General features: G+C 45.0%; 1 protein-coding gene across 4 annotated transcripts in view; it reads left to right on the top strand.

Moving 5' to 3' along the window:
• The window catches only part of FYB1 (FYN binding protein 1), a 602,843-nt gene that overhangs the window by 265,282 nt on the left and 316,592 nt on the right, over nucleotides 1-20,969 (top strand). The window lies entirely within an intron of this gene.

Below are 20,969 nucleotides of genomic sequence, written 5' to 3'. Positions count from 1 at the left end.
TTGAAATTTTATTGATGTTATTGTCATGAGTGCAGTAATATCTGGGGTAATTAACATTGCATGGTGAGGGCGAGAGTTATAGTTACCTTAGGCCGCGACTTATAGTTACTTGAAATAACTCTAATTATAATTGCTGAACTTCTTTGGTTTTGTGCGAGTACATTCAGAACCTAACTCTAATGTCCCTATAACCTTTAGTTTTTTAAATTACTTTCTATGTTACTTTAACTCTATTTCCTAACTATATCTTCCCTGTAAACCTTGTTTTTTTCAGTGAATTTCTATGTTTTTTTTAACATACAGTAATTTTCATTAGTATGCGTTATTCCAACCACTGCCACACATGGCCTATGGCCGTGTGCAGCGGTGGTTGACTGCCTGTGGTCAAGCCCCTATAACCTCCCAACCCAGCAGGGATTGGCTGCAGCGTCAGTGTCTGACTGGGTCCGTCAGTTTGTGCAAGGGGGTCTGGGTGGGTATGTGATTGGGAACGTGAGGATCTGAGTGGCCATGTGAATGAATATCTAACACGCTGAGTGGATCAGAGAGTGGGCGCATGAGTGTCTGAGTGAGTTTGTGAGTGCCTATGTGAGAGTCTGAGTGAGTTTGTGAGTGGGTGCATAAGGGTGTGGAGTGGGTGTATGACTAGGTGCATGACACCATGAGTGGCTCTGTGAGACAGTGCATGAGTGTCTGATTCTTTGCTCTGAGCAGGAATGTCAGTGGGTCTGTCAATGTCTCAATGGGTCTGTGAATGGGTGTGTGAGGGTCTGAGTGGTTCTGTGAGTACATGCATGAGGGTCTGAGTGGGTCTGTGAGTGAGTGTGTGAGTTTCTGAATGGGTCTGTGAGTGGGTGTATGAGTCTGTGAGTGGCTGCATGACAGTCTGAGTGGGTCTGTGAGTGGGGTGAGAAGGCTCTGAGTGAGTCTGTGAGTGAGTGCATAAGGGTGTGAGTGGGTCTGTGAGTGGGTGCTTGACCATCCAAGTGGGTCTGTGAGTGGCTGCGCCAGTGTGTGAGTGGGTGCATAAGTGCGTGAGGGTCTGAGTGGTTCTGTGAGTGCATGCATCAGGGTCTGAGTGGGTCTACAAGTGAGTACATGAGGCTCTGAGTGGTTCTGTGGGTGGCTGCATGACGGTCTGAGTGGGTCTGTGAATGGGTGCATGATAGTATGAGTGGGTCTGTGAGTGGGGGGTGAGAAGGCTCTGAGTGAGTCTATGAATGAGTGCATAAGGGTGTGAGTGGGTGCTTGACCATCCGAGGGGGTCTGTGAGTGGCTGCATCAGTGTGTGAGTGGGTGTCTGAGTGTCTGAGTGGGTATATTAGTGGGTGCATGACTGAGTGTGTCTGTTAGTGGGTGCTTGAGTGTCTGAATGCATCTGTGACTGCATGCTTGAAGGTCTGAGTGGAACTGTGAGTGAGTGTGTAATTGTCAGAGTGGGTCTGTGAATGGGTACGTGAGGGTCTGAGTGGTTCTGTGAGTGCATGCATCAGGGTCTGAGTGAGTCTGCAAGTGGGTATGTGAGGCTCTGAGTGGGTTTGTGAGTGGTGTATGAGTCTATGAGTGGGTGCATCAGTGTTTGAGTGGGTCTGTGAGTGGGTGCATGATGGTGTGAGTAGGTCTGTGAGTGGATGCTTGGCCATCCAAGTGGGTCTGTGAGTGGCTGCTTCAGTGTGTGAGTGGGTCTGAGAGTGGGTGAAGGAGTGTCTGAGTGGGTGTGTGAGTGGGTGCATGAGGGGCTTACTGCATATGTGAGTGGCTGCATGACAGTCTCAGTGGGTTTGTGAGTGAGTGTGTGAGTGTTGCAGTGGGTCTGTGAGTGGGTGCGTAAGGATTTAGGTGGGTCTGTGAGGGGGTGCATGAGGATATGAGTGGATCTGTGAGTGGGTGCATGATGGTATGAGTGGGTCTGTGAATGGGTACATGAGTGTCTGAGTGGGTCTTGAGTGGGTGCATAAGGGTCTGAGTGGGTCTATGAGCGGGTGCATGCGGGTCTGAGTGGGTACATTATTCTCTAAGTGGGACTATGAGAATCTAAGTGGGTCTGTGAGTGGGTGCATGAGTTTCTGAGTGGGTCTGTGAGTGAGTGCGTGAGTGTCTGGGTGGGTGTTCAAGTGGGTGTACGATTCTCTGAGTGGGTCTGTGATTGGGTGGGTACATGAGTGTCTGACTGCAAGTATGAGTGAATGAATGAGTATATGAATACGTCTCTGGATAGTTTTTGATGTTGCCGATATTCACGAATTCACTGTAATGTTACACGGAGGCTGTGCTGAGCGTTGCGACGTATTCAGGAATATCATGCTGCATAGAAAAAACATTGTAAGGTCATAATTTCACCACAAAGACTCCTATATCACAGCCCTGAGCTCAGGGTACCTTCACCCTGACCCCTTATACCACTTATCATTTTTATTTTCAGCCCCGGGGACCGTACATAAAATGGCAGCCACAACTTTCAGCTCATGATCCTGCCAGACAGTCACAGCATTTTTGGTGTCATGTGCTTTCGCAATCGTATTTAAACCAAATAAGCAAAAGCACAGTCTGCGTATTGTTGGCTAGCTTTCTGCCAAATTGGGTGTAATTCCGTCCAGTGGTTCAAGCTGTAGTCGTATTGAAAACTTCTATGGGAATTAACATAGGAAACGCACATTTTTTTTTACCCCTCTCTTTTTCTCGGCCCCCACTTGACAGCTCACCCCAGAACATTCTGAGTGCAACAACAATCACCAGAGCAATGTTTTTGGAATGTTTTGTGAAGATTCGTTAAATGGAATGGGTCAAAGATCTAGGCAAGTCAAAAAATGCTTTTTCTATGAAAACATGGTCCTAACTATACCTACTGGTGACCTCCAGTAGGTAATATATATTCACTTTAAAAAATAAAGGTTACAGGGCCTTTATAGTTAGGTTGTGAATTTACTTGAACAAAACCATGGAAATTCACATACTATATGATCATATCTCTGTGCATCAAGAACATGTCTCCAAAAACAGATGGAAACGCCCTTGGGGGGCCTTTTAGTAAGCTGTCCATCTTCCTGGAAAAAGGGCGAGAAACATTGCATACCAGTAATGTATATGAGGGGGTGTAGATGGGTATGGCTTCTAGGGAGAACATAGGCCCGTATTTATACTTTTTTTGCGCCGCATTTGCGTAGTTTTTTGACGCAAAAACGGCGCAAACTTGCAAAATACCATTGTGTTTGCGCCGTTTTGCGTCAAAAAGCGGCGCAAATGTCGCACTAAAAAAAGTATAAATACGGCCCATAATCTCTGGCCTCAGCAGTTGACAAGAAAGAACCCCTATATTGCGCTTGAAAAAAGCAAGGATGCAAGTACCTCCATCAAGCTTTACAGATATCTTTTCAAGGTGGAAATGCTGAGAAAAGAACCCCTGCTTTGCCTTGACAATGAGCGAGAAATTAGCATGATTAGTACTTCACAGAAGGGAAGCTTCAACCTGGGCACTTGTTTAGTTTATATCAGTAGGTTCTTCTTGTTGAGATTTAATTTCTGTGAAATGTGCAGAATGAACCCTGCCTTGTGTATTTATCTTAGATAAATAGGCAGGGCAGGAATCATTCATTTTTTAAATTAATGTGAGGGACCGTGGGGAGCCTCAATGCCGGTCCGAGTCAGCTCCCGGCATCCTGCCAGAGCTGGTATCGATCCTGCACGCAGGGAGCTGCTGGAAATGCAGCCCCCTGTGTGCGGGGGCAATACTTCAATCTTTTTTCCTGCCGGCAGGCCTGTGGGCAAAGAACAAGATAAAAACTCCACTTCCAGCAAGCAAGAGCATTTTGACAGCTCCCGCTTGCTGGAAGCGGAGTGTTTGCTTGTGCTTGGCGGGAGCTGACACAGCTGCTACCAAGCAAAAGCAAGCAACTGTCTCCTGAGGGTGTGCTTCTCAGTAGATAACAGAAGCCGGCACTGAGGGGTGGCATCCCCTTGGCCATATATGTCTCCAGGAGGGTGGCCGCAAAGCCCCCTTACCCTTGTTCTGCATGGGCCAGCCCCGGGGAAGTGGTTGTCCCCTGGACTGTATTTGGCCCAGGAGGTGGCTGTGCAGCCCCCTCCCAACTTTGAAAATGCAAAAGGTCCTGGGGAGGTGGTGGTCCCTGGAGGGTGGGGGATCTGTGCAGCCCCCACAATAATTTTGCATTTTCCCCGGGGAGGTGGTGGTTCCTGGGACCAGGGGGGTCCAGCTAGCCCCCTGCATAACCTAAAGTGGATCCCTTGGGAGGTAGTTTTCCTGAAAGCTTTACTGCACCCTTGTAGGGGGGGGGCCGTGAACCCCCCCTTTTTTTTAATACATACATATATATATACACATATATATAGATATATATATATATATACATATATATATATACAGCATGTCCTTGGGGCCTGGCCCACGAGGGGCTAAGATAACAGCAAGCAATTTTATTTTCAGCATATTCACAGATCCTTCTTGGATTTTGCTGAAAATTGTAACAAAAATGCTTTTATGCTTTGCAGTACCAAAGCTAGAGGGTTTGAGGTATTCCTATCCTGCCTCATTTTCTTTTTTTAACATTTTATTATGGGACTCAGCTGAATCCGAATACCAAAAAGGCTGCCAACACTTTCTGGTTGAAGTGTTGGCAGCCAGTCAGATCTCAGCATGAGATATCTGAGATCCGTGGAGCCTCCACATCCTTAGATATACAAATTTGGATTTACTTTAATTTCTCAAAAAATACTGAACGGATTTACACCAAATAACAAAAAGAGCGCTTTCTGGACCAAGAGCTACCTTTCTACCAAACTGGGAATAATTCAGTTCAGCAGTTTGGTCCGTAGTTGTAACTAAAATCTCTATGGGAATTAACAGAGGAAGCACACTTTTTTTGCTGCCCCCTTTTTTCATGGCCCCCGCTTTACGAATCACCCTGAAACTTTCCATGTACAACAAAGCCCTAGAGGGCACTTTGTTTGGAAGATTCGTCAAACGGCTCCAAAGATATTGCCAAGTCACTAGGTCCTTACTATAACTACCTACTGTAGCTATTTTATGAGCCCCTAGCGTCACTGGAGCATCACTTTTCATGACACTCTGGTGGCACTAAGCACTGCTCCATATTTATAAGGAGGTGTAATGTCACTTTTTTGTGGCGTTACACCTACTTGTAAATATGAGCCCCTCCGATGCAGTTTTCTGCGTCAGAGGGGCGTGCAATGGGTGTTGCTGTGGGCGTACCACGGCAACACTCATTGCTTTTGATGCTGCCTCAGATTTACGAGTTGTCGTAAACCTGAGGCAGCGCCAAAAACTAACGCCACCCCAAGGGTGGCAAAACAAGGAAGAATGCTTTTATTCCTCTTCATTTTTTTGCTTTTTCTAAGAGAAAAAAAATGCCATGGATGATTGTTTATGTTCAGGAAGCTTGGTACATTCCATGTGTGCTGCATTTTGCAGCACACATAGAAGTGCCACATCGCCATTATAGATTGTTTATGTGCAGGAAGGCACTCCTTCCTGCACATAAACAATCTATCCCCTCAACACAGACACCCTTCCACTATGATGCAAGGATGCCTGCGTGGGCACTAGACAGCTTAATTCAATGCCTGCGCAGGGGGTACTAAGTGGTGCGCTGTATTCCTCTATATACGGCACACTCCTGTGTTTTAAAAGTAGTGCAGCAAAGCACTGCTATTTTTGGCCTTTGTACTTCATCAAAGCTGAGCGAATTTATTGCCCATAGTGTGGGGTAGGCAAACAGGTGAAACATCACAGAGGCAGGACCTTGGAGGGAGGAGCTGGGCAGTGTAAGTCATAGAGGTCTGACTCTTCACTCGCATAGGGCTTCTGTTTAATCACCTGAGGAGCTAATGCAGAGGTGGTCATGGGTCTAGGATGAGAGCTGGCAGTCCGCAGGGATCACAGAGCGGCGGAATTACAGGCAAGGCAGTCTCAGGGCTGAGCAGGAGCAGCAGAGCCAATAAAGGCAGCTGAGTGGATGCAGAGTCCAGCAAGTCGAGGGCAGCATCTGTGGAGCCAGGTGGATGTCTGGGAGACAACCACAGAGTGCACGGTAAGTGCTGCCAGCGACAGCAAAGGTTAATGGGCATGCAGTTTGTATCAAAGAATCCAAGCTGTTGCAGCGGGGTGTAGTGTGTGGTGGTGAAGGGTCAGAGTTTGGCTTTATTTGGAGGATGCAGTTGTGCAGTGGGCTGTTGAAGGGCAAGCAGTTTAGTGTAGGGTCAGAAATTAATTGGCGTTATTGTGCTATTTAGGCTCCTGGGCAGTTTAGCAACAGTTGTGCTGTAAAGAGTCATGGTGATGCAATGGGTTCTGCTGTTCATGTCAATTGATCATGCTGCTTTGTGGGTGGACAAACCACAATTATATGCTAAGAATTAAGAGAGCAGTCTCAGAGTACAACACTATGCTCAGACTGCACCTGTGAGCAGGATGACACTACCTCTCTGGCTGGAACCTTAGGCTCATTTTAGTTCATCCTCCATGCTAAACTGAGCTCCCGCTTCTTACCTTAATAAATTGCTTCTTATGTACCTCTGCCTACTGTGGGTTTTTAATAAAAAGCCCTGGGGCAGTGATGGTCCCAAGGCCCGGGGGGGTCCACACGACCCCCCTTTATATTTATTGTAATGTAGCCCGAGGATGTCGTGGTCCCTGGAGCATTAAAAAGCCCTTGGAGAGAGGCTCTGTGCGCCCCCTCCATTTCTTTTTAAAATATGCATGCCTCAGGACCTTAGACACCCGGGGCTACATTAAAAAGAAGCGTGGGAAACTGTGCCTGTTTTTTTAAATTTAACATGAATTTCACAGATATCCATGAATTTCACTGTACATTTTTAGAAAAATGTTTTTTAGCTCTGGTGGGGTCCCAGGGAAACCCCGGCACCAAGGCTAGGGTGGTAGCATATATGTACCCTGCCCTCTTTCCTTTTTTTGCATTTATTTTTCCAAAATGGCTGCCAACATTTCCTGGTTGAAGTGCTGGCAGCCAGTCAGATCCCTGCCAAGATTGGGAGTATTCGTGAATTTGTCACAACCCCAGTTCTACAAACTTGGCTTTCCTTTAATTTCTTGAAAACTACAGAACAGATTTACAACAAATAACAAAAATGGATGCTTTCTGGACCAAGAGCTACCTTTCTGCAAAACTTGGCGTAATTCCATCCAGCTGTTCAGGCTGTAGTCGTGTCTATAATCTCTATGGGAATTAACCTGGGAAACACACTTTTTTTACTCCCCTTTTTTTTGGCCCCTGCTTCACTCTGAAACTTTCCATGTGCAACTAAAAGCTGGAGGAAACTTTCTTTGGAAAATGTCATAAGAATTCATCAAACGGTGCCAAAGATATAGCCAAGTCAAAAACTGTTTTTTCTATCAAAACTAGGTCCTGACTATAGCTATCTACTTGCAACAGCCAGTAAGTAATAATATTGCCATTGTGGTTATTATTAAGTCTGAATTGTGGTAAAAAATGCTTTTTTGTTTTCCTAATACCTTTGGCGCTGTTTGACAAATCTGCACAATTCTTTTCAAACAAATTACATGCACTTTTGTTTCTTCATTCCATGTTTCGTGTATCCATCAAGCAGAGACCAAGGAAAAGTGCTATTTCTCATTAAAGTTTAAGAGCAATCTTTGCTTTCCGATACAGAAAAGAATCTGCACAGAATTACACCAAATATACATGAAGGTAGAACTATACTCAAGAAAGTTCCTTAGCTTGGTTTAGTGTAAATCTGTTCAGTAGTTTTTGAGAAATCAGTATTTAAAACAGTGCCTTGGTTGGGCATGAAGAGGTTACAGTTTAGAGGTACCTGGATATTTCATTTGTGGAGAATCCAGGATACCAGTATCAGGCCTCTGCAGGCCCCAAATAAAATAAAAATACTGATCTGATAGACAGAGTGAGCTTTTTATTCAGCTGACAATTTGAGAGGCACAGTTGTAGTGTCAAGTCCTTGTATGCAAACGTTTCTGATTGACAGGCCACAACATCAGCAGAAAATGTTTCAGCCATCGTCCATTAGAGGGCACTTGGTCCTCATGTCTTGAAAAAGAAAATGTAAGGGCACATAAGAGGGGAGAGTGAACTTACCCCAAACCCACAGCTCATGTCGAGAGGCCACAATGGAACACCCCTGTGTATAAAATGTTTTAAAAAATTATTTTGTTGCACCTTCTGTGTATATAATGGCTAAACACCAGCAAAGCCTCCAAGGTGGATTTGAGACCTTAGGGCAAGCTTGATGGGCTGGCATAAGAGTCCTTTACACTTCACTTCCCTGTTCCAGTTCTGTTGCTCTGGCACCAGCCAGTGAAGCTTGGAAGGGACATTGACACCAGCCCATAAAGCTTGCATTGAGTCTGCAGAACCCATTTTTGAAACCACAGAATGAAAAACAAAGAAAGAAAGTAGGATGTAGGCTTAGACCAGATCCTGAAGCCTGAGGTCAGGCCCTGTGGCCAGCCCTGTGGTGCAGAGCCAAGGACAGGGTGCCACAGAGGTTGGTCCCCCCAACTCTCTGCACTCAGCCGGACACCATGCACAGTGGGGATTGGCTGTCCATGGCAGGATGGGTGACGAGCCTGACCAGAGGCCAGCCTCTGTGGCATTGGCCATGCACAGCAGGTGTTGTGCACCTGCAACAAGTTCAAACAGTGCTTGGTGGGCCAAAGGCCATGGGTACTGTATGTTTGCCTCCCACAGCGAATTGCATACAGAGTCTGGTCAGGCCAACTAAACATGGCTGCCAATGGAGGGTTAGCTTAGGGAACTCTTGGCTGTAGTATTTGACTCCCAAAAGTCACTGCAGGGTTTGACTGCTTGAAGGCCTGCACAGAGGGGATTGGCTGCACATGGAGGGCTGGCCCCAGGACCTGGTCTTTCATTGTGGCAGCAGTATACAGCTCCTTGAGATCCTCCTGTTACTGGTTCACAAATCTAATATATCTAGTGAATCTTGAAAGATCCCTTAAAGCTCAGCTTAAGGCAAAATGTTAAGGCTGTGTCTTCTATGGGAGGCCCCACATCTATAACTGCAAGTTCACCCAGATAAGATGTGACTTAGTTTGAAAAAGTGCAGGACTAGTTAAGGTCCGGCTTAAGCCACAATGTTCTGATGTAGGCCCTCATTATGACCCTGGCGGACGGAGTTATTTGGAGAAAGGTACTGCCAACATGCTGGCAGTACCTTTCCCCCAAATATGACCTTGACGGTTTGTCTTGAGTCTAATCCGTCTGCCAGGGTGGTAACAGCCGCCGGGCTGGAGACTTCGGTCTCCAGCCAGACAGCCATCACAGTCCCACCCTCGGGATTATGACCCCACCGTCCGTCATGGTTTTCGTGGCAATCTTACCGTCACGAAAACCATGGCGGTAGGAATTATCATTGCCAGGAAATTCCTTCCCTGACACTGATAGGGGTCTTCCCCTCCCTCTCCCCCTACCTCGAGTCCTCTACCACCCGACCCCCGACATACACACACCTGCAAACACACACATACACATGCATACCCACATTCACCCATGCATGCATACATTCATACACACACACATCAATACACACTGCCATACAACCTAGCACACATGCATTCCATACGCCTCACACCTGCATGCACGCACACAAAAACAGTCACACCCCACACACACAACACACCCTCCCCCTGTCGGAGCACCCGACTTACCTGCTTGCAGGGGTTCCTCCGGCAGGAGATGGGATGTGTCGCTGCTGCCAGCAGCAGCGTCCCCCAGCTGAACACCGCCAGGCCGTATCATGTGTCATGATACCGTCGGCAGCGTTCTACTGGCGTGGCGCTGCTGCTGGCAGCAGCGCCACCTTACCGCAGTCTGCCACCATGACCATAGCTGGAATTCAGCCAGCCTTCTGGCGAAATTCCGGCTATGATCATAATACGGCAGAGCGACGGTCTTTTGGAGGCCATTGCCGTGGCAGTAGGCGGCATTTACCACCTAGGACATAATAAGAGCCGTAGTGTCCTGAGTGGCATGTTCCAAAACTCAAACTGGCTGTTCTCGGGACGCGGCCAAATACATTTAAATAGATTAATGTTCATTTTGATCTTTGTGCCTCACTGGTGCTGTTATGGGAAATTGATGGTTGTTATAAAAAGGTTCTCAGGCTGCCTATCCAAAGTAATATCTTGGGACTATGATGCAGTGAGTGATGTTTCCGCTTGTCCAGTTTGAGATGCCTCGCTTTGGTGGCTTGCACTCAGTCATGCAATCAATGTTTCATTTCTTGTCTTTCTTTGGTCCCGAGGAGGCCACTGAATTAAGAAGGCCATAATATGTAAACTTTTTTTGATTGGAGGAGCTTCTTTGACAAACAAAATGTACTGGTCAAATTTTGTCCTACGGGCAAGGCATGACCCACTAAAAGTATTGGTCTGTAGGTCAGTTCTATCAGAACAACTACCTAAAGTTGGATCAGGGAATTTAATAATTCTAGTATCAACAGCAACACAAGTTGATTTTTGAAGGAACATGGAGTAGATGTGGTGTCTTGTACAGATGTGTTATTGTTTTATGTGTTTGTGATGTACTTTTATGGAACCAATGGAAGTTACACATGATAATTATTATGCAAAAATGTTTTGCCATCATGATGTGTTATTAAAATGTGCTTAACACCAAAAGAGCCCGAGATATTTATGATTAGCATGAAATTTGTTGAATCTACAATATGCAAGAAAGTTGCAATGCCAATTCAAAATAATATTGCTATTGGGTCAACTGATTCTGCTTTCTAATGTAACTTGCGCTTTTCAAGTCTTCTTTTTCACTGTTACTTCTTTCTCTTTGCATCTTACTAGAGAGTATGTTTAACTTATTAAGATGACATCGGCATTGCACAAGGCTTTAGAGTCTATCCTTTAATTGCTGGAAAATTAATTTCTAGTAATGATCACGTGTCTGGCATTGTAGCCAACATTTTGAAAACTGTAGTTGAAATTGGAAATAGTAGTGCAGTTTGACAATAGGATGTGAAATCCCAATCTGAATTATCTGAGGCTCAGTTTTTGAAATGCATGGAACCCACCCTATTTGTATTTGTGCCCCTAACTGAAACTAGGCCGATTAGAGAATGTATCAAGTGGCTGGATATTCTAGTGTTTAGAGAGAATTTGGTCAAGAAAGTTGGTCCCAGAAATCTATTCGAAGTGTAAATAAGATAGGCAAAATTATGAAAATATAGGAGAAAATTTAGTGTGGATAATTTCCTGAGGAAGCTTGTTTATAAAAACAAATGGTTAGCTTCTTCTGGGTACAAGCTGTTCGAAGGAGGTTGATTCCAAGGAGAGTACTATAAACATAATATTTTTTGTTCTAGCAGCTGTTATGAAACTAAAAAAACTCTAGCAAAGAAACTGAAAGTAAAATGATGCTGCATATCTAAAAAGTCCTAAAAATTATAACGTTATACCTGAGACTAGTTCTAGCAGTAGAGTAGAATCTATTGTAATTGTTTCATAGCCTGACAGAGATGATATGCAAAGACAACATATGAAGACTTGCTTCTAAATCCCATCACATAAGACTTTGTTGTGGCAGAGTCATCAAGCAATGGCTTGAAGAAAACAAGAATTTCAATAAAGTTGTTGTTAAACTCTCAGCAACTGCTTTCGAATGAAATAACATATCTTGACTTGTTCCTGAGCAAGCCTCTTTATCTAATGAATAAATCATAGATACTAGACGTTTTCTCTTTAATGTCCTCCTTTCCAATATCAAATTCAAGTGATCTGATAATTCTAAAATTATGAAAGATATCTGACTGTAGTTACAAAATGCAACTTCTAAAATCAAATTTTCACCTACTAATGTACATAATATGGTTCTGGCAAAGATTATCTGAATTTTATGGGTATTGTTTCAAGAACACTTCAATAATGATCAAGTAAGCATGTTGTTGCTCTCTGTTCTGTGCAACAATAATTGGCATTAACGTTCATCTAATGCAGGATCAGGCTATTTCATCCAGACATCCTAGATGGTTCCAAGTAGACTATTGTTAAGATGGACCTGTGTAGTAGAGTTCAAATCGAAAATGTATATTACTCTTGGGGTGCCAATAGGCTTATATAGGTCATGGGCTTGGCTGCCAGTGGCCATTTTAGGAAGGATTTAAGTGCTGCCACTTGGAATTTGACAGGTCTGACCCATTTAAAAAGAAAAGAGAAACTTCCTAGAAACAAGAAATCTAAAAATAACAGGTTTTTAATAGATCTAGATGACTACTGGTTTTCTATTTGATAACTATTGTGTGATTCCCATGATTTCATTCAGTGCCAAAAACAGTCAAACAATGGGAATTAAGTAATCAGTTAAATAAGATAAATTTGGCTTCAATATCTAGAATAATGTCCTAGATGTCTAATATTTAGATGCAGTATTGCATGTTAGCACAATGAAAAGAGTGAGATGCGACTCTGGTTTTCCCTGCTAGATATCTCTAGGGAGAGAAATTTCAGACATATAATAGTAAGGTCAACTAGCTCAAAATATGCCATGGCAATGAAATCTATCCCAGAACTGATGAGGGAAACATTTGTAATGCAGAAATGTTCTCAAATGTTAGCAATCTTTCATTTATTAATTTAGCCTTCAATTCCAAATCAGCTTTGTATAATTTTGAGATATGTCTACTGATAAGATCTCTACTTTAAAAAAGAAGGGCAGGCACATAAATGCAGAAGGCTCAGAATGACTACCAAGCCTGATATCAAAGAAGAACGCCTCACAATAGGTGAAGCCACTAGATCCACTCTCCTTTGAAGTATTCTGAAAATATTCCCATTTTATGGTGTTGGGGGTATTTCCTCCCTGAACACAAACAATGATGCAAGTGATAATCTCCAAAATTATAACCAGCTGGTCCTTACTCACTCCATTGGAACATTACATAGTAGAACAGACACATTGAACTATGCATGGGTGACCAGCAGGTGCAGTATAGTAATTCTGCGATGTTGGTATTTTCTCAGTGGACTGCAGGCTAGAGGCTGCTTTTGGAGTAGGTTGCCTGTCATGGCCTGACAAGATAGTTACCTTGTGGCCCAATTCTAGTATTGGCTTTCTGCAGTGTCGACCAGTTTGAATATTTTCGTCAAGGACGATTTTGATTAGAAGTCCAAACCTGATGACCAGAGAGACTTTAGAAAGAACAATCAATATTTAGAGGAAATGTGTCAAGCATAGAACATCAAGAAACCTCAGATTATACTGGACAAATATGTCTGGTGTAAAAGACCATGGTAAAAGCAAAATTCATGCTGCTTGGGTGGGTATGTCTGTTACTGATAACAGAGGCCAACATTGTGGTGTAAACTAGCTGACTCTGAAATCTGTTCAGTGTAGCTAAATTTGCTAATACCATTGTATCACTAGTATTGGGAAACCCAGAAGTTCTAGCATTAGCTGCCAGCCTTCCGGTGATTCTTGTGTTGTTTTGTTATGGTTTTTGTAAATCTTTATTTTTCTTTAAAGATGGCAGGCCCTCGTTAATCTAAAGAAATATTTTGCTGCAAGCTGAAATGTTTTGATCTGGATAAAAAACACACATTACCATAGTGCTCCCTGACACTGAAGGGAACTACTTTGTATGTGTTCTTTGTGAAAGGACGGCATGGTGTAACACATAGTGAATTCAACCAGTGGCTGATGCGGGCACATGCATTGCTTCTTACTACATGCTGGGGTGGGTGGATGAAAATGTAAATGACACCAATTGCAGACTAATGGATGACGCCTGGCTGAAACCCCTAAATATAACCATGTTCTACACATAATTTTAGTAAAATCAAATGTTCTTGGCTAACATAGCCCTAAAAAAGTCAATCAGTCTGGCATTGGCTGCAAGCCTTCTAAAAAGAAAGATAGAAATAAATAAAGAAAGAAAAAACAAAATAAAGGAAGAAAGAAAGAAAGGAAGAAAAATATGATAATGTAATATGGAATAGTTTCAAGGGGGCACATTCGGGTATGCTGTGAAATAGCAGCAGTCAGAAAAGCAAAACACTACAAAAGGAAATTACAACAGAATTGGCAGGAGATGGGATCTGATAAATGTGGAATGTGCCCTGGGTTCACATCAGAAGAGTTCTGCTATCACATCAGTCTCTAAATACAAAGGCATTACGAAATTTTGTGAGAGAGCAAAATGCAGTCACACATAGTAAAGTTAACCAGTGGCTTAAGCAGGCTGACCCACTGCCCCCATGCTATATGCATTAGTGGGTGGAAGCAAAATGTGAATGACACACTAGACCAATGGATGTAGAGAGGTACCTGAAAGCCTCTAAATGTAAGTATATTAAACATATTTTAGTGGAATCAAACAGGTAATGCCAGACTTAAAATGCCTGGTTCCACGTGCTCACCGAAGCAGGTATAGTTAATTTCAAACAAATTACAATGAGTGCCATCAAACAGGTTTTACCTAGGGCAAGTAACATTTAGGAGGAAGAATGCATAGATTTCACTGGACAAAGTAAAGGCATTATTCGTATCTAGCCAAAGTTGTTTCCAGGATATGTGCAGCAATTTTTAAATAAAGCATCATGCTTGCCCCCTGGAGGAGGGCTACATTGTTTCTAGAATGCAATGTAAAATACATCTTCTTTTCCTAATTAAAGTTCCTTAAACTAAGCCCCTGACAACTCTGAGCAAAGAAACCCTTCTAGAAAAAAAACAAAGTAAAAATTGATTAAATCGTTATTATCCTATAGGAAGTGCCTCCCTATTTAGCCACTCCATTTGAAATTATGGATTTCTGCAGCCGAGCTTAACACATATTTGGAAATAAGGTGATTGGACTTTTGCTTTTTTCTCCGTGAGGCTACAAAGACATTAATAAGTATTGTAAGGAGGGAAATTAGATGTTATACAACTCTGGTTTAAAACTAAAAAAAACAATTGCACTGCAAAATCGTGGTATTATGTCTACTGACCTAGGGCCAGATGTAGAAAGATTCCAAATTGCGATTTGCAATTTGCGGGTCCGTGCGACTCGCAAATTGCAAGTCGCAATTTGGAATGCAGAAAGGTGTCTCAGACACCTTCTGCAACTCGCTATGGGGTCGCAAAGACCCACCTCATAAATATTTATGAGGTGGGTCGCAGTTTACGACCCCATAGCGAGTCTAGGCACTCACGGGGATGGTGGCCTGCTGGAGACAGCAGACCACCATCTCCGTGACTGCTTTTAAATAAAGCAGTTTTTTTTTTTCTCTTTGCAGCCCGTTTTCCTTAAAGGAAAACGAGCTGCAAATAGAAAAAAATACCGAAACCTTTTTGTTTCGGTTTTTTTCAGAGTAGGCAGTGGTCCATAGGACCACTGCCTGCTCTGAAAAAATAATTTTGTGAGCATTCACAAAGGGGAAGGGGTCCCGTGGGGACCCCTTCCCCTTTGCGAATGAGTTACCATCCACTTCAAGTGGATGGTAACTGCGAGTTGATTTGCGACCGCTTTCGCGGTCACAAATCAACTTAAATCGCGGTGCGAGTCGCAAATAGGAAGGGAACACCCCTTCCTATTTGCGAGTCGGAAACACATTTTGCGAGTCGGTTCCGACTCGCAAAATGTGTTTCTGCATCGCTTGAGGGCTTTTGCACCTCGCAAACGGCGTTTTTCGCCGTTTGCGAGGTGCAAAAGCCTACCTACATCTGGCCCTTACTGTCTTGGAAAATCGTAAGTCAGATGAAACAAGTAATTAAGTCAGATGCTTCTGGAAACAGTTTGGGAGCGGGCATAGCTACCTACCCAAGAAGGACGAGACTACCCGTCATGGGCCGGATCACAAAACCTTTTTGACTGGTGCTATTTAATGCTCTTGCATGTCCTTGGTGGTCATTTAAGGCAGTGCTTGCTCCAAACACCCTTTACCACTTCATTATAAAAGCAGGATTTAGTAGCTGATTAGAGACAAGAACGTTTGTTCATATTTGTCCTGTTCTGTGGTATTTTGTTGTGGTGGTGATGTGTTATTTTGTTTTTTGTGTTGCGTCATTAGAATGTATTTTTGTTGTACAGTACTGAAATTATAGAGGTGTGTTCTGTATTGACTACTTTATTATGATATGCCATGTTATGCTTTAATTGTGTTTGTATGTTGTTTTCTGTAAATTATTTTGTTATGCTTAGTTGTTAATTTGCATATGTCAACAGATGCCGCTATATGTTAGCCAAAAGCAGTACTTGCCTTTAAAGTACCTGTGACAAGCTACCATTGTCTAAAGTGGTAAAGTAGCGTCCCTCCAGCTCTTCAACTACTTCTGCTTAAGAAGCAGTTAGCCCCACACTGCGGCTGAGGTTGTCTTAACTTAGGACTTGCAGAACTCACTTTCTGTGATATAGCCCAGGTGTGATTCTGTTGTGTAAAAAAAGCTGACTCATTTGTGCTTGTTAAATAACCACAAAAAGAAAGATTTTTTTTTTTTTAAAAAGCGGTGAGTTACTTTTGAGAAGTAACACTGGAAATATGGAGGGGTTAGTCTGTGAGCATTTTGTCTGCCTCCTTCGTAATAAAGTTTTGTAGGCTTTGGAGCACGTTGTGTTCATCTCTACCGACATATAGCGCTGATCGAAGTTATTTCTCCGAACAATGTTTGTCAATAACAATGTTAAAAAAATGAACAAATTATTTCATAGTGTTTTCCTAAATAGAAAGACTGGAGCAGGGTAGATAATCAGAAGACCGGGAACCATTACATTTTTTTATTTATTTTGCACCTGCCCCCAGGGAACCATGGATCTGTTTTTGGAGAAAGTGCTGTGCCTACAGTCAAAACGCTAGCTACTTTAGCATAAACGAGACATACAACCCAGCTCAGAACAACCATTGATATAGCCAATAGAACTGGGCTATTGCAGGTGAATATGATCCTTATGTATCAAGGTATTCCCTCATAGACTCAGAATGGACAAACACTTCAGGCTCACTGTTCTTTATTAATATGGCTATATGTTATGCAATGTGTGGATGCACAAATAGTGAACACACACAAACCCAGCCATTAGCAGGAATAAAACATGGTTTACCATACAGGAGATAGCAGCTTTCAAAGCATGACTCAGAGCAAATATGCAGGGCTGATATTGTGGCATAATACAGATTTTTCCTTTGCATCTGCCTCAAACACAAAATGTGCTCATGAGGCATGCTATGCAACGCTAAAGACTTAAATATTCATTTTCATTTTCAAGATTTCACATCCTGTATTTACGGTTTGCAGCGAACAGTTCATGCTTACGAATCTTTCAGCTGGCAGCCACACTTTTCTCTTTGCAAATCCCCGAGCTGTAGAGTCAAGCCACTTGTGAAACTGTAGCACATATAAGACAGTGACTTGGCAAATACATGCTATGTCCTACCACATTGTGTGCAGGGACAGTGCAGCACATCTTCAAAGGCATTTGTAATTGTACGTTTCTTTCTGTTCCATCAAATGGTAGAAAGCTTCCTGAGCGAAACACAAGTCCCCACTATAAGTCCCACGGGGTTATGGCAGCAAAGTAATCAAAGCTGATCCCCGTACCGGTTCAGTATTACCTTGTAGTGAATTCTAGTTTGTTTTAATGGGATAACAGGAGTTAGCTTAGCCTTTGGCTTGCAGACTCGTGCCCCCGTCACCTAGTGACTTTTAACCTACTTAGCTTGCTCTGTCTTAGCCCATTTAATTATTTAATTCATCTCAGATGGCTGCCTTGTTTATAGTTAGGTGCTTTGCATTATTAGTGCCACCGCGCTAAGGCGTCAAGATCAAGCAATAAAGACAAACAGTAGGTGTTCACACTTAGGTATTTTCCCTCTCCATACTTTCGAGGGATTGTTTATAATAATTGCCGCACCAAATATGTCTGTTATCAATCAATCAATCAATTTGTAAAGCACGCTACATACCCGTGAGGGTTTCAAGGCGCTTGCTGCTACTGCTCGAAGAGCCAAGTCTTGAGGAGTTTTCTGAAGGAAAGAAAGTCCTGGGTCTGTCGTAGATCTGGCAGGAGGGTGTTCCAGGTCTTGGCGTCGAGGTACGAGAATGATCTGCCGCCAGAAGATTTGCGTTGGATGCTGGGGATGGAGGCGAGGGCGAGGTTAGTGGAGCGGAGATGCCGGGTGGGGGTGTAGAAGCTGAGCCTGTTGTTCAGGTATGATGGTCCAGTGTTGTGGAGTGCCTTGTGTGCGTGGGTGAGGAGCTTGAAGGGTATCCTCTTGTTGACCGGGAGCCAGTGAAGGTCTCTTAGGTGGGGGGTGATGTGGCAGTGGCGAGGGATGTTGAGGATGAGTCGGGCAGAGGCGTTTTGGATACGTTGGAGGAGTTTGGATGAGATACCGGTGTTTCCGTAGTCGAGTCTGCTGCTGACGAGGGCCTGGGTTACTGTTTTTCTTGTTTCTGTTGGGATCCATTTGTAGATTCTGTAAAGCATGCAGAGGGTGTTGTAGCAGGAGGAAGAGATGGCGATGACCTGCTTTGACCTGGAGAGTGAGGAGTCAAAGGTGAAGCCGAGGTTTCGTGCGCTGTTGGTGGGTGTCGGTGGGGGACCCAGCGTGGACGGCCACCATGAGCTGACCCAGGCGGAGGGGGTGCGCCCAAGGATGAGGACCTCTGTTTTGTCTGAGTTCAGCCATCGCCGGCTGTTTCTCATCCAGTCGGCGATGGCTTTTAGTCCCTCGTGGAGGTTGGTTTTGGCAGTGTGCGGTCCTTGGTGAGGGAGAGGATGAGTTGGGTGTCGTCGGCGTAGGAGATGATGTTGAGGCTGTGCTGGTGGGCCACTTGTGCGAGGGGGGCCATGTAGATGTTGAACAGCGTCGGGCTGTGGGATGAGCCCTGGGGTACGCCGCAGTTGATGTTGAAGGCTTTGGATTGGTACGGGGGAGGTGGACTCTTTGGGTTTTTTCCGGCGAGGAAGGATGCAGTCCATTCGAGGGCTTGTTCCTGGATTCCTGCTGCGTGGAGGCGGGATTTTAGGGTGTGGTGACAGACCGTGTCAAAGGCGGCTGATAGGTCTAGGAGGATGAGGGCTGATGTCTCTCCATTGTCGAGGTGGCTTCTGATGTCGTCTGTGGCGGCGAGGAGGGTGGTTTCGGTGCTGTGGTTGCGTCTGAAGCCGGACTGGGAGGGGTCGAGGATGTTGTTGTCTTCGAGGTACCGAGTGAGCTGAGTGTTGACGATTTTTTCAATGAACTTCGCTGTGAAGGCGAGCAGAGAGATGGGCTGGAAGTTTTTCAGGTCCTTGGGGTCTGCCTTTGGTTTCTTGAGAAGGGCGTTGATTTCGGCATGTTTCCAGCTTTCCGGGAATCTTGTTGTTTCGAAGGAGATGTTGATGGCTTTCCGTAGGTGTGGTGCGATGGCTGTGTCTGCTTTGTTGAAGATGTGGTGTGGGCAGGGGTCTGATGATGATCCGGAGTGGATGGAGTTAATGGTCTTGCAGGTATCGTTGTCACTGATGTTGGTCCAGGAGGTCAGTCGGCTGGAGTGGGTGGAGTTCGTGGTGGGTGGGGTAGGAGCGTCCAGAGTGTGAGGGGAGTTGAATCTGTCATTGATGTCTGTGAAGGCGGTTGCTAGGGCGTCGCATAGTTCTTGGGAGGGGGTGATGTCGTTGACGGTGGCGTTTGGGTTGGAGAGTTCTTTCACGATGCTGAAAAGTTCTTTGCAGTCGTGGGCGTTGTTTTCTAGGCGGGATTTTGAGGAGGATCTTTTTGCTAGCCTGATGAGTTGGTGGTGTTTGCGTGTGGCATCCTTGAGTGCCGTGTGGTTGTCTAGAGTGCGTTCGAGTAGCCATATTTGCTTGAGTTTTTGGCAGTGGCGTTTGGAGGCTTGGAGGTTGTCGGTGAACCAGGTGACTTTTTTGTTGATGTGGTTGTTGGAGGGTTTTCTGAGTGGAGCAAGGCGGTCAGCGCATTCCTGGATCCATAGCTTGAGGTAGTGAGCCGCGATGTCGGGGTCGGTGGGGTTGACGGGTGGTTTCTGGGCTAGGGCATTGGTTAGTTGAAAATCAGTGACTTTGCCCCACCAACGGCGTGGTGGTTGTTCGGTGAGATGGTGTTCTGTCTGTTTCTTGAAGGTGAAATGGATGCAGTGGTGGTCGGTCCAGTAGAATTCAGTGGTATGGTTGAAGGTGATGTGGTTGCTTGTGGAGAAGATGGGGTCAAGGGTGTGACCGGCTGTGTGGGTGGGTGTGTCGACGAGCTCTGTGAAGCTGAGGTTGGCGAGGTTTTTGGTCAGGGTGGTGGAGTTGGTGTAATTTTTGTTTTCGAGGTGAAAGTTCAGGTCCCCGAGGAGGATGTAGCCCGTGGAGGCGAGTGCGTGGGTGCTGGCCTGGTCGGCGATGGCGTTGCTGTAAGGTGCCCTGGGTCCTGGGGGTCTGTAGATGAGTGTTCCTCTGAGCGTGGTGTTGGGGTTAGTGCGGACTTGGAAGTGAAGGAGTTCGGCGGCACTGAAGGAGTATTCCAGGGTGGTTTTGACTTCGAGGGTGGCTTTGTGGACAATGGCTATGCCTCCTCCATTTCTGTTGGTGCGGTCTCGGCGTGCGACTTTGTATCCATTCGGGATGGCTATGGAGATGTCTGGTGCTGAGGAGTCGTTCCACCAAGTTTCGGTTAGAAAGGCTACGTCCGGGGAGGTGGAGTCGAGCAGGTCCCAGACTTCGATGGCGTGCTTGCGTGCTGAGCGGGTGTTGAGGAGTATGCAACGGAAGTGGTTGGTCTTGATCCTTGGAGGTATGTGGGCTCTGTTGCAGGTGAAGCTGCAGTTGTGGCAGCAGAAGGGTCCGTGTGTGCTCTTTGGAGAGGCTTGGAACAGGTGGTGTCTCGGCTGGTGTTGAGTGCGCGGAGGGTGTCGGCGTTGTAGCGAATGCTGGTGGGGTGGCTGTTGCCGGGGCCAGGAGTTCTGGCACCGGGCGCGGTCCAGGCGCGGACGGGCGCAGATGGGCTTGCC

Source organism: Pleurodeles waltl, chromosome 1_1 (assembly GCF_031143425.1).
Source record: "Pleurodeles waltl isolate 20211129_DDA chromosome 1_1, aPleWal1.hap1.20221129, whole genome shotgun sequence".
Taxonomy (NCBI): Eukaryota; Metazoa; Chordata; class Amphibia; order Caudata; family Salamandridae; genus Pleurodeles; species Pleurodeles waltl.
This window is presented reverse-complemented; position numbering and strand designations above follow the sequence as displayed.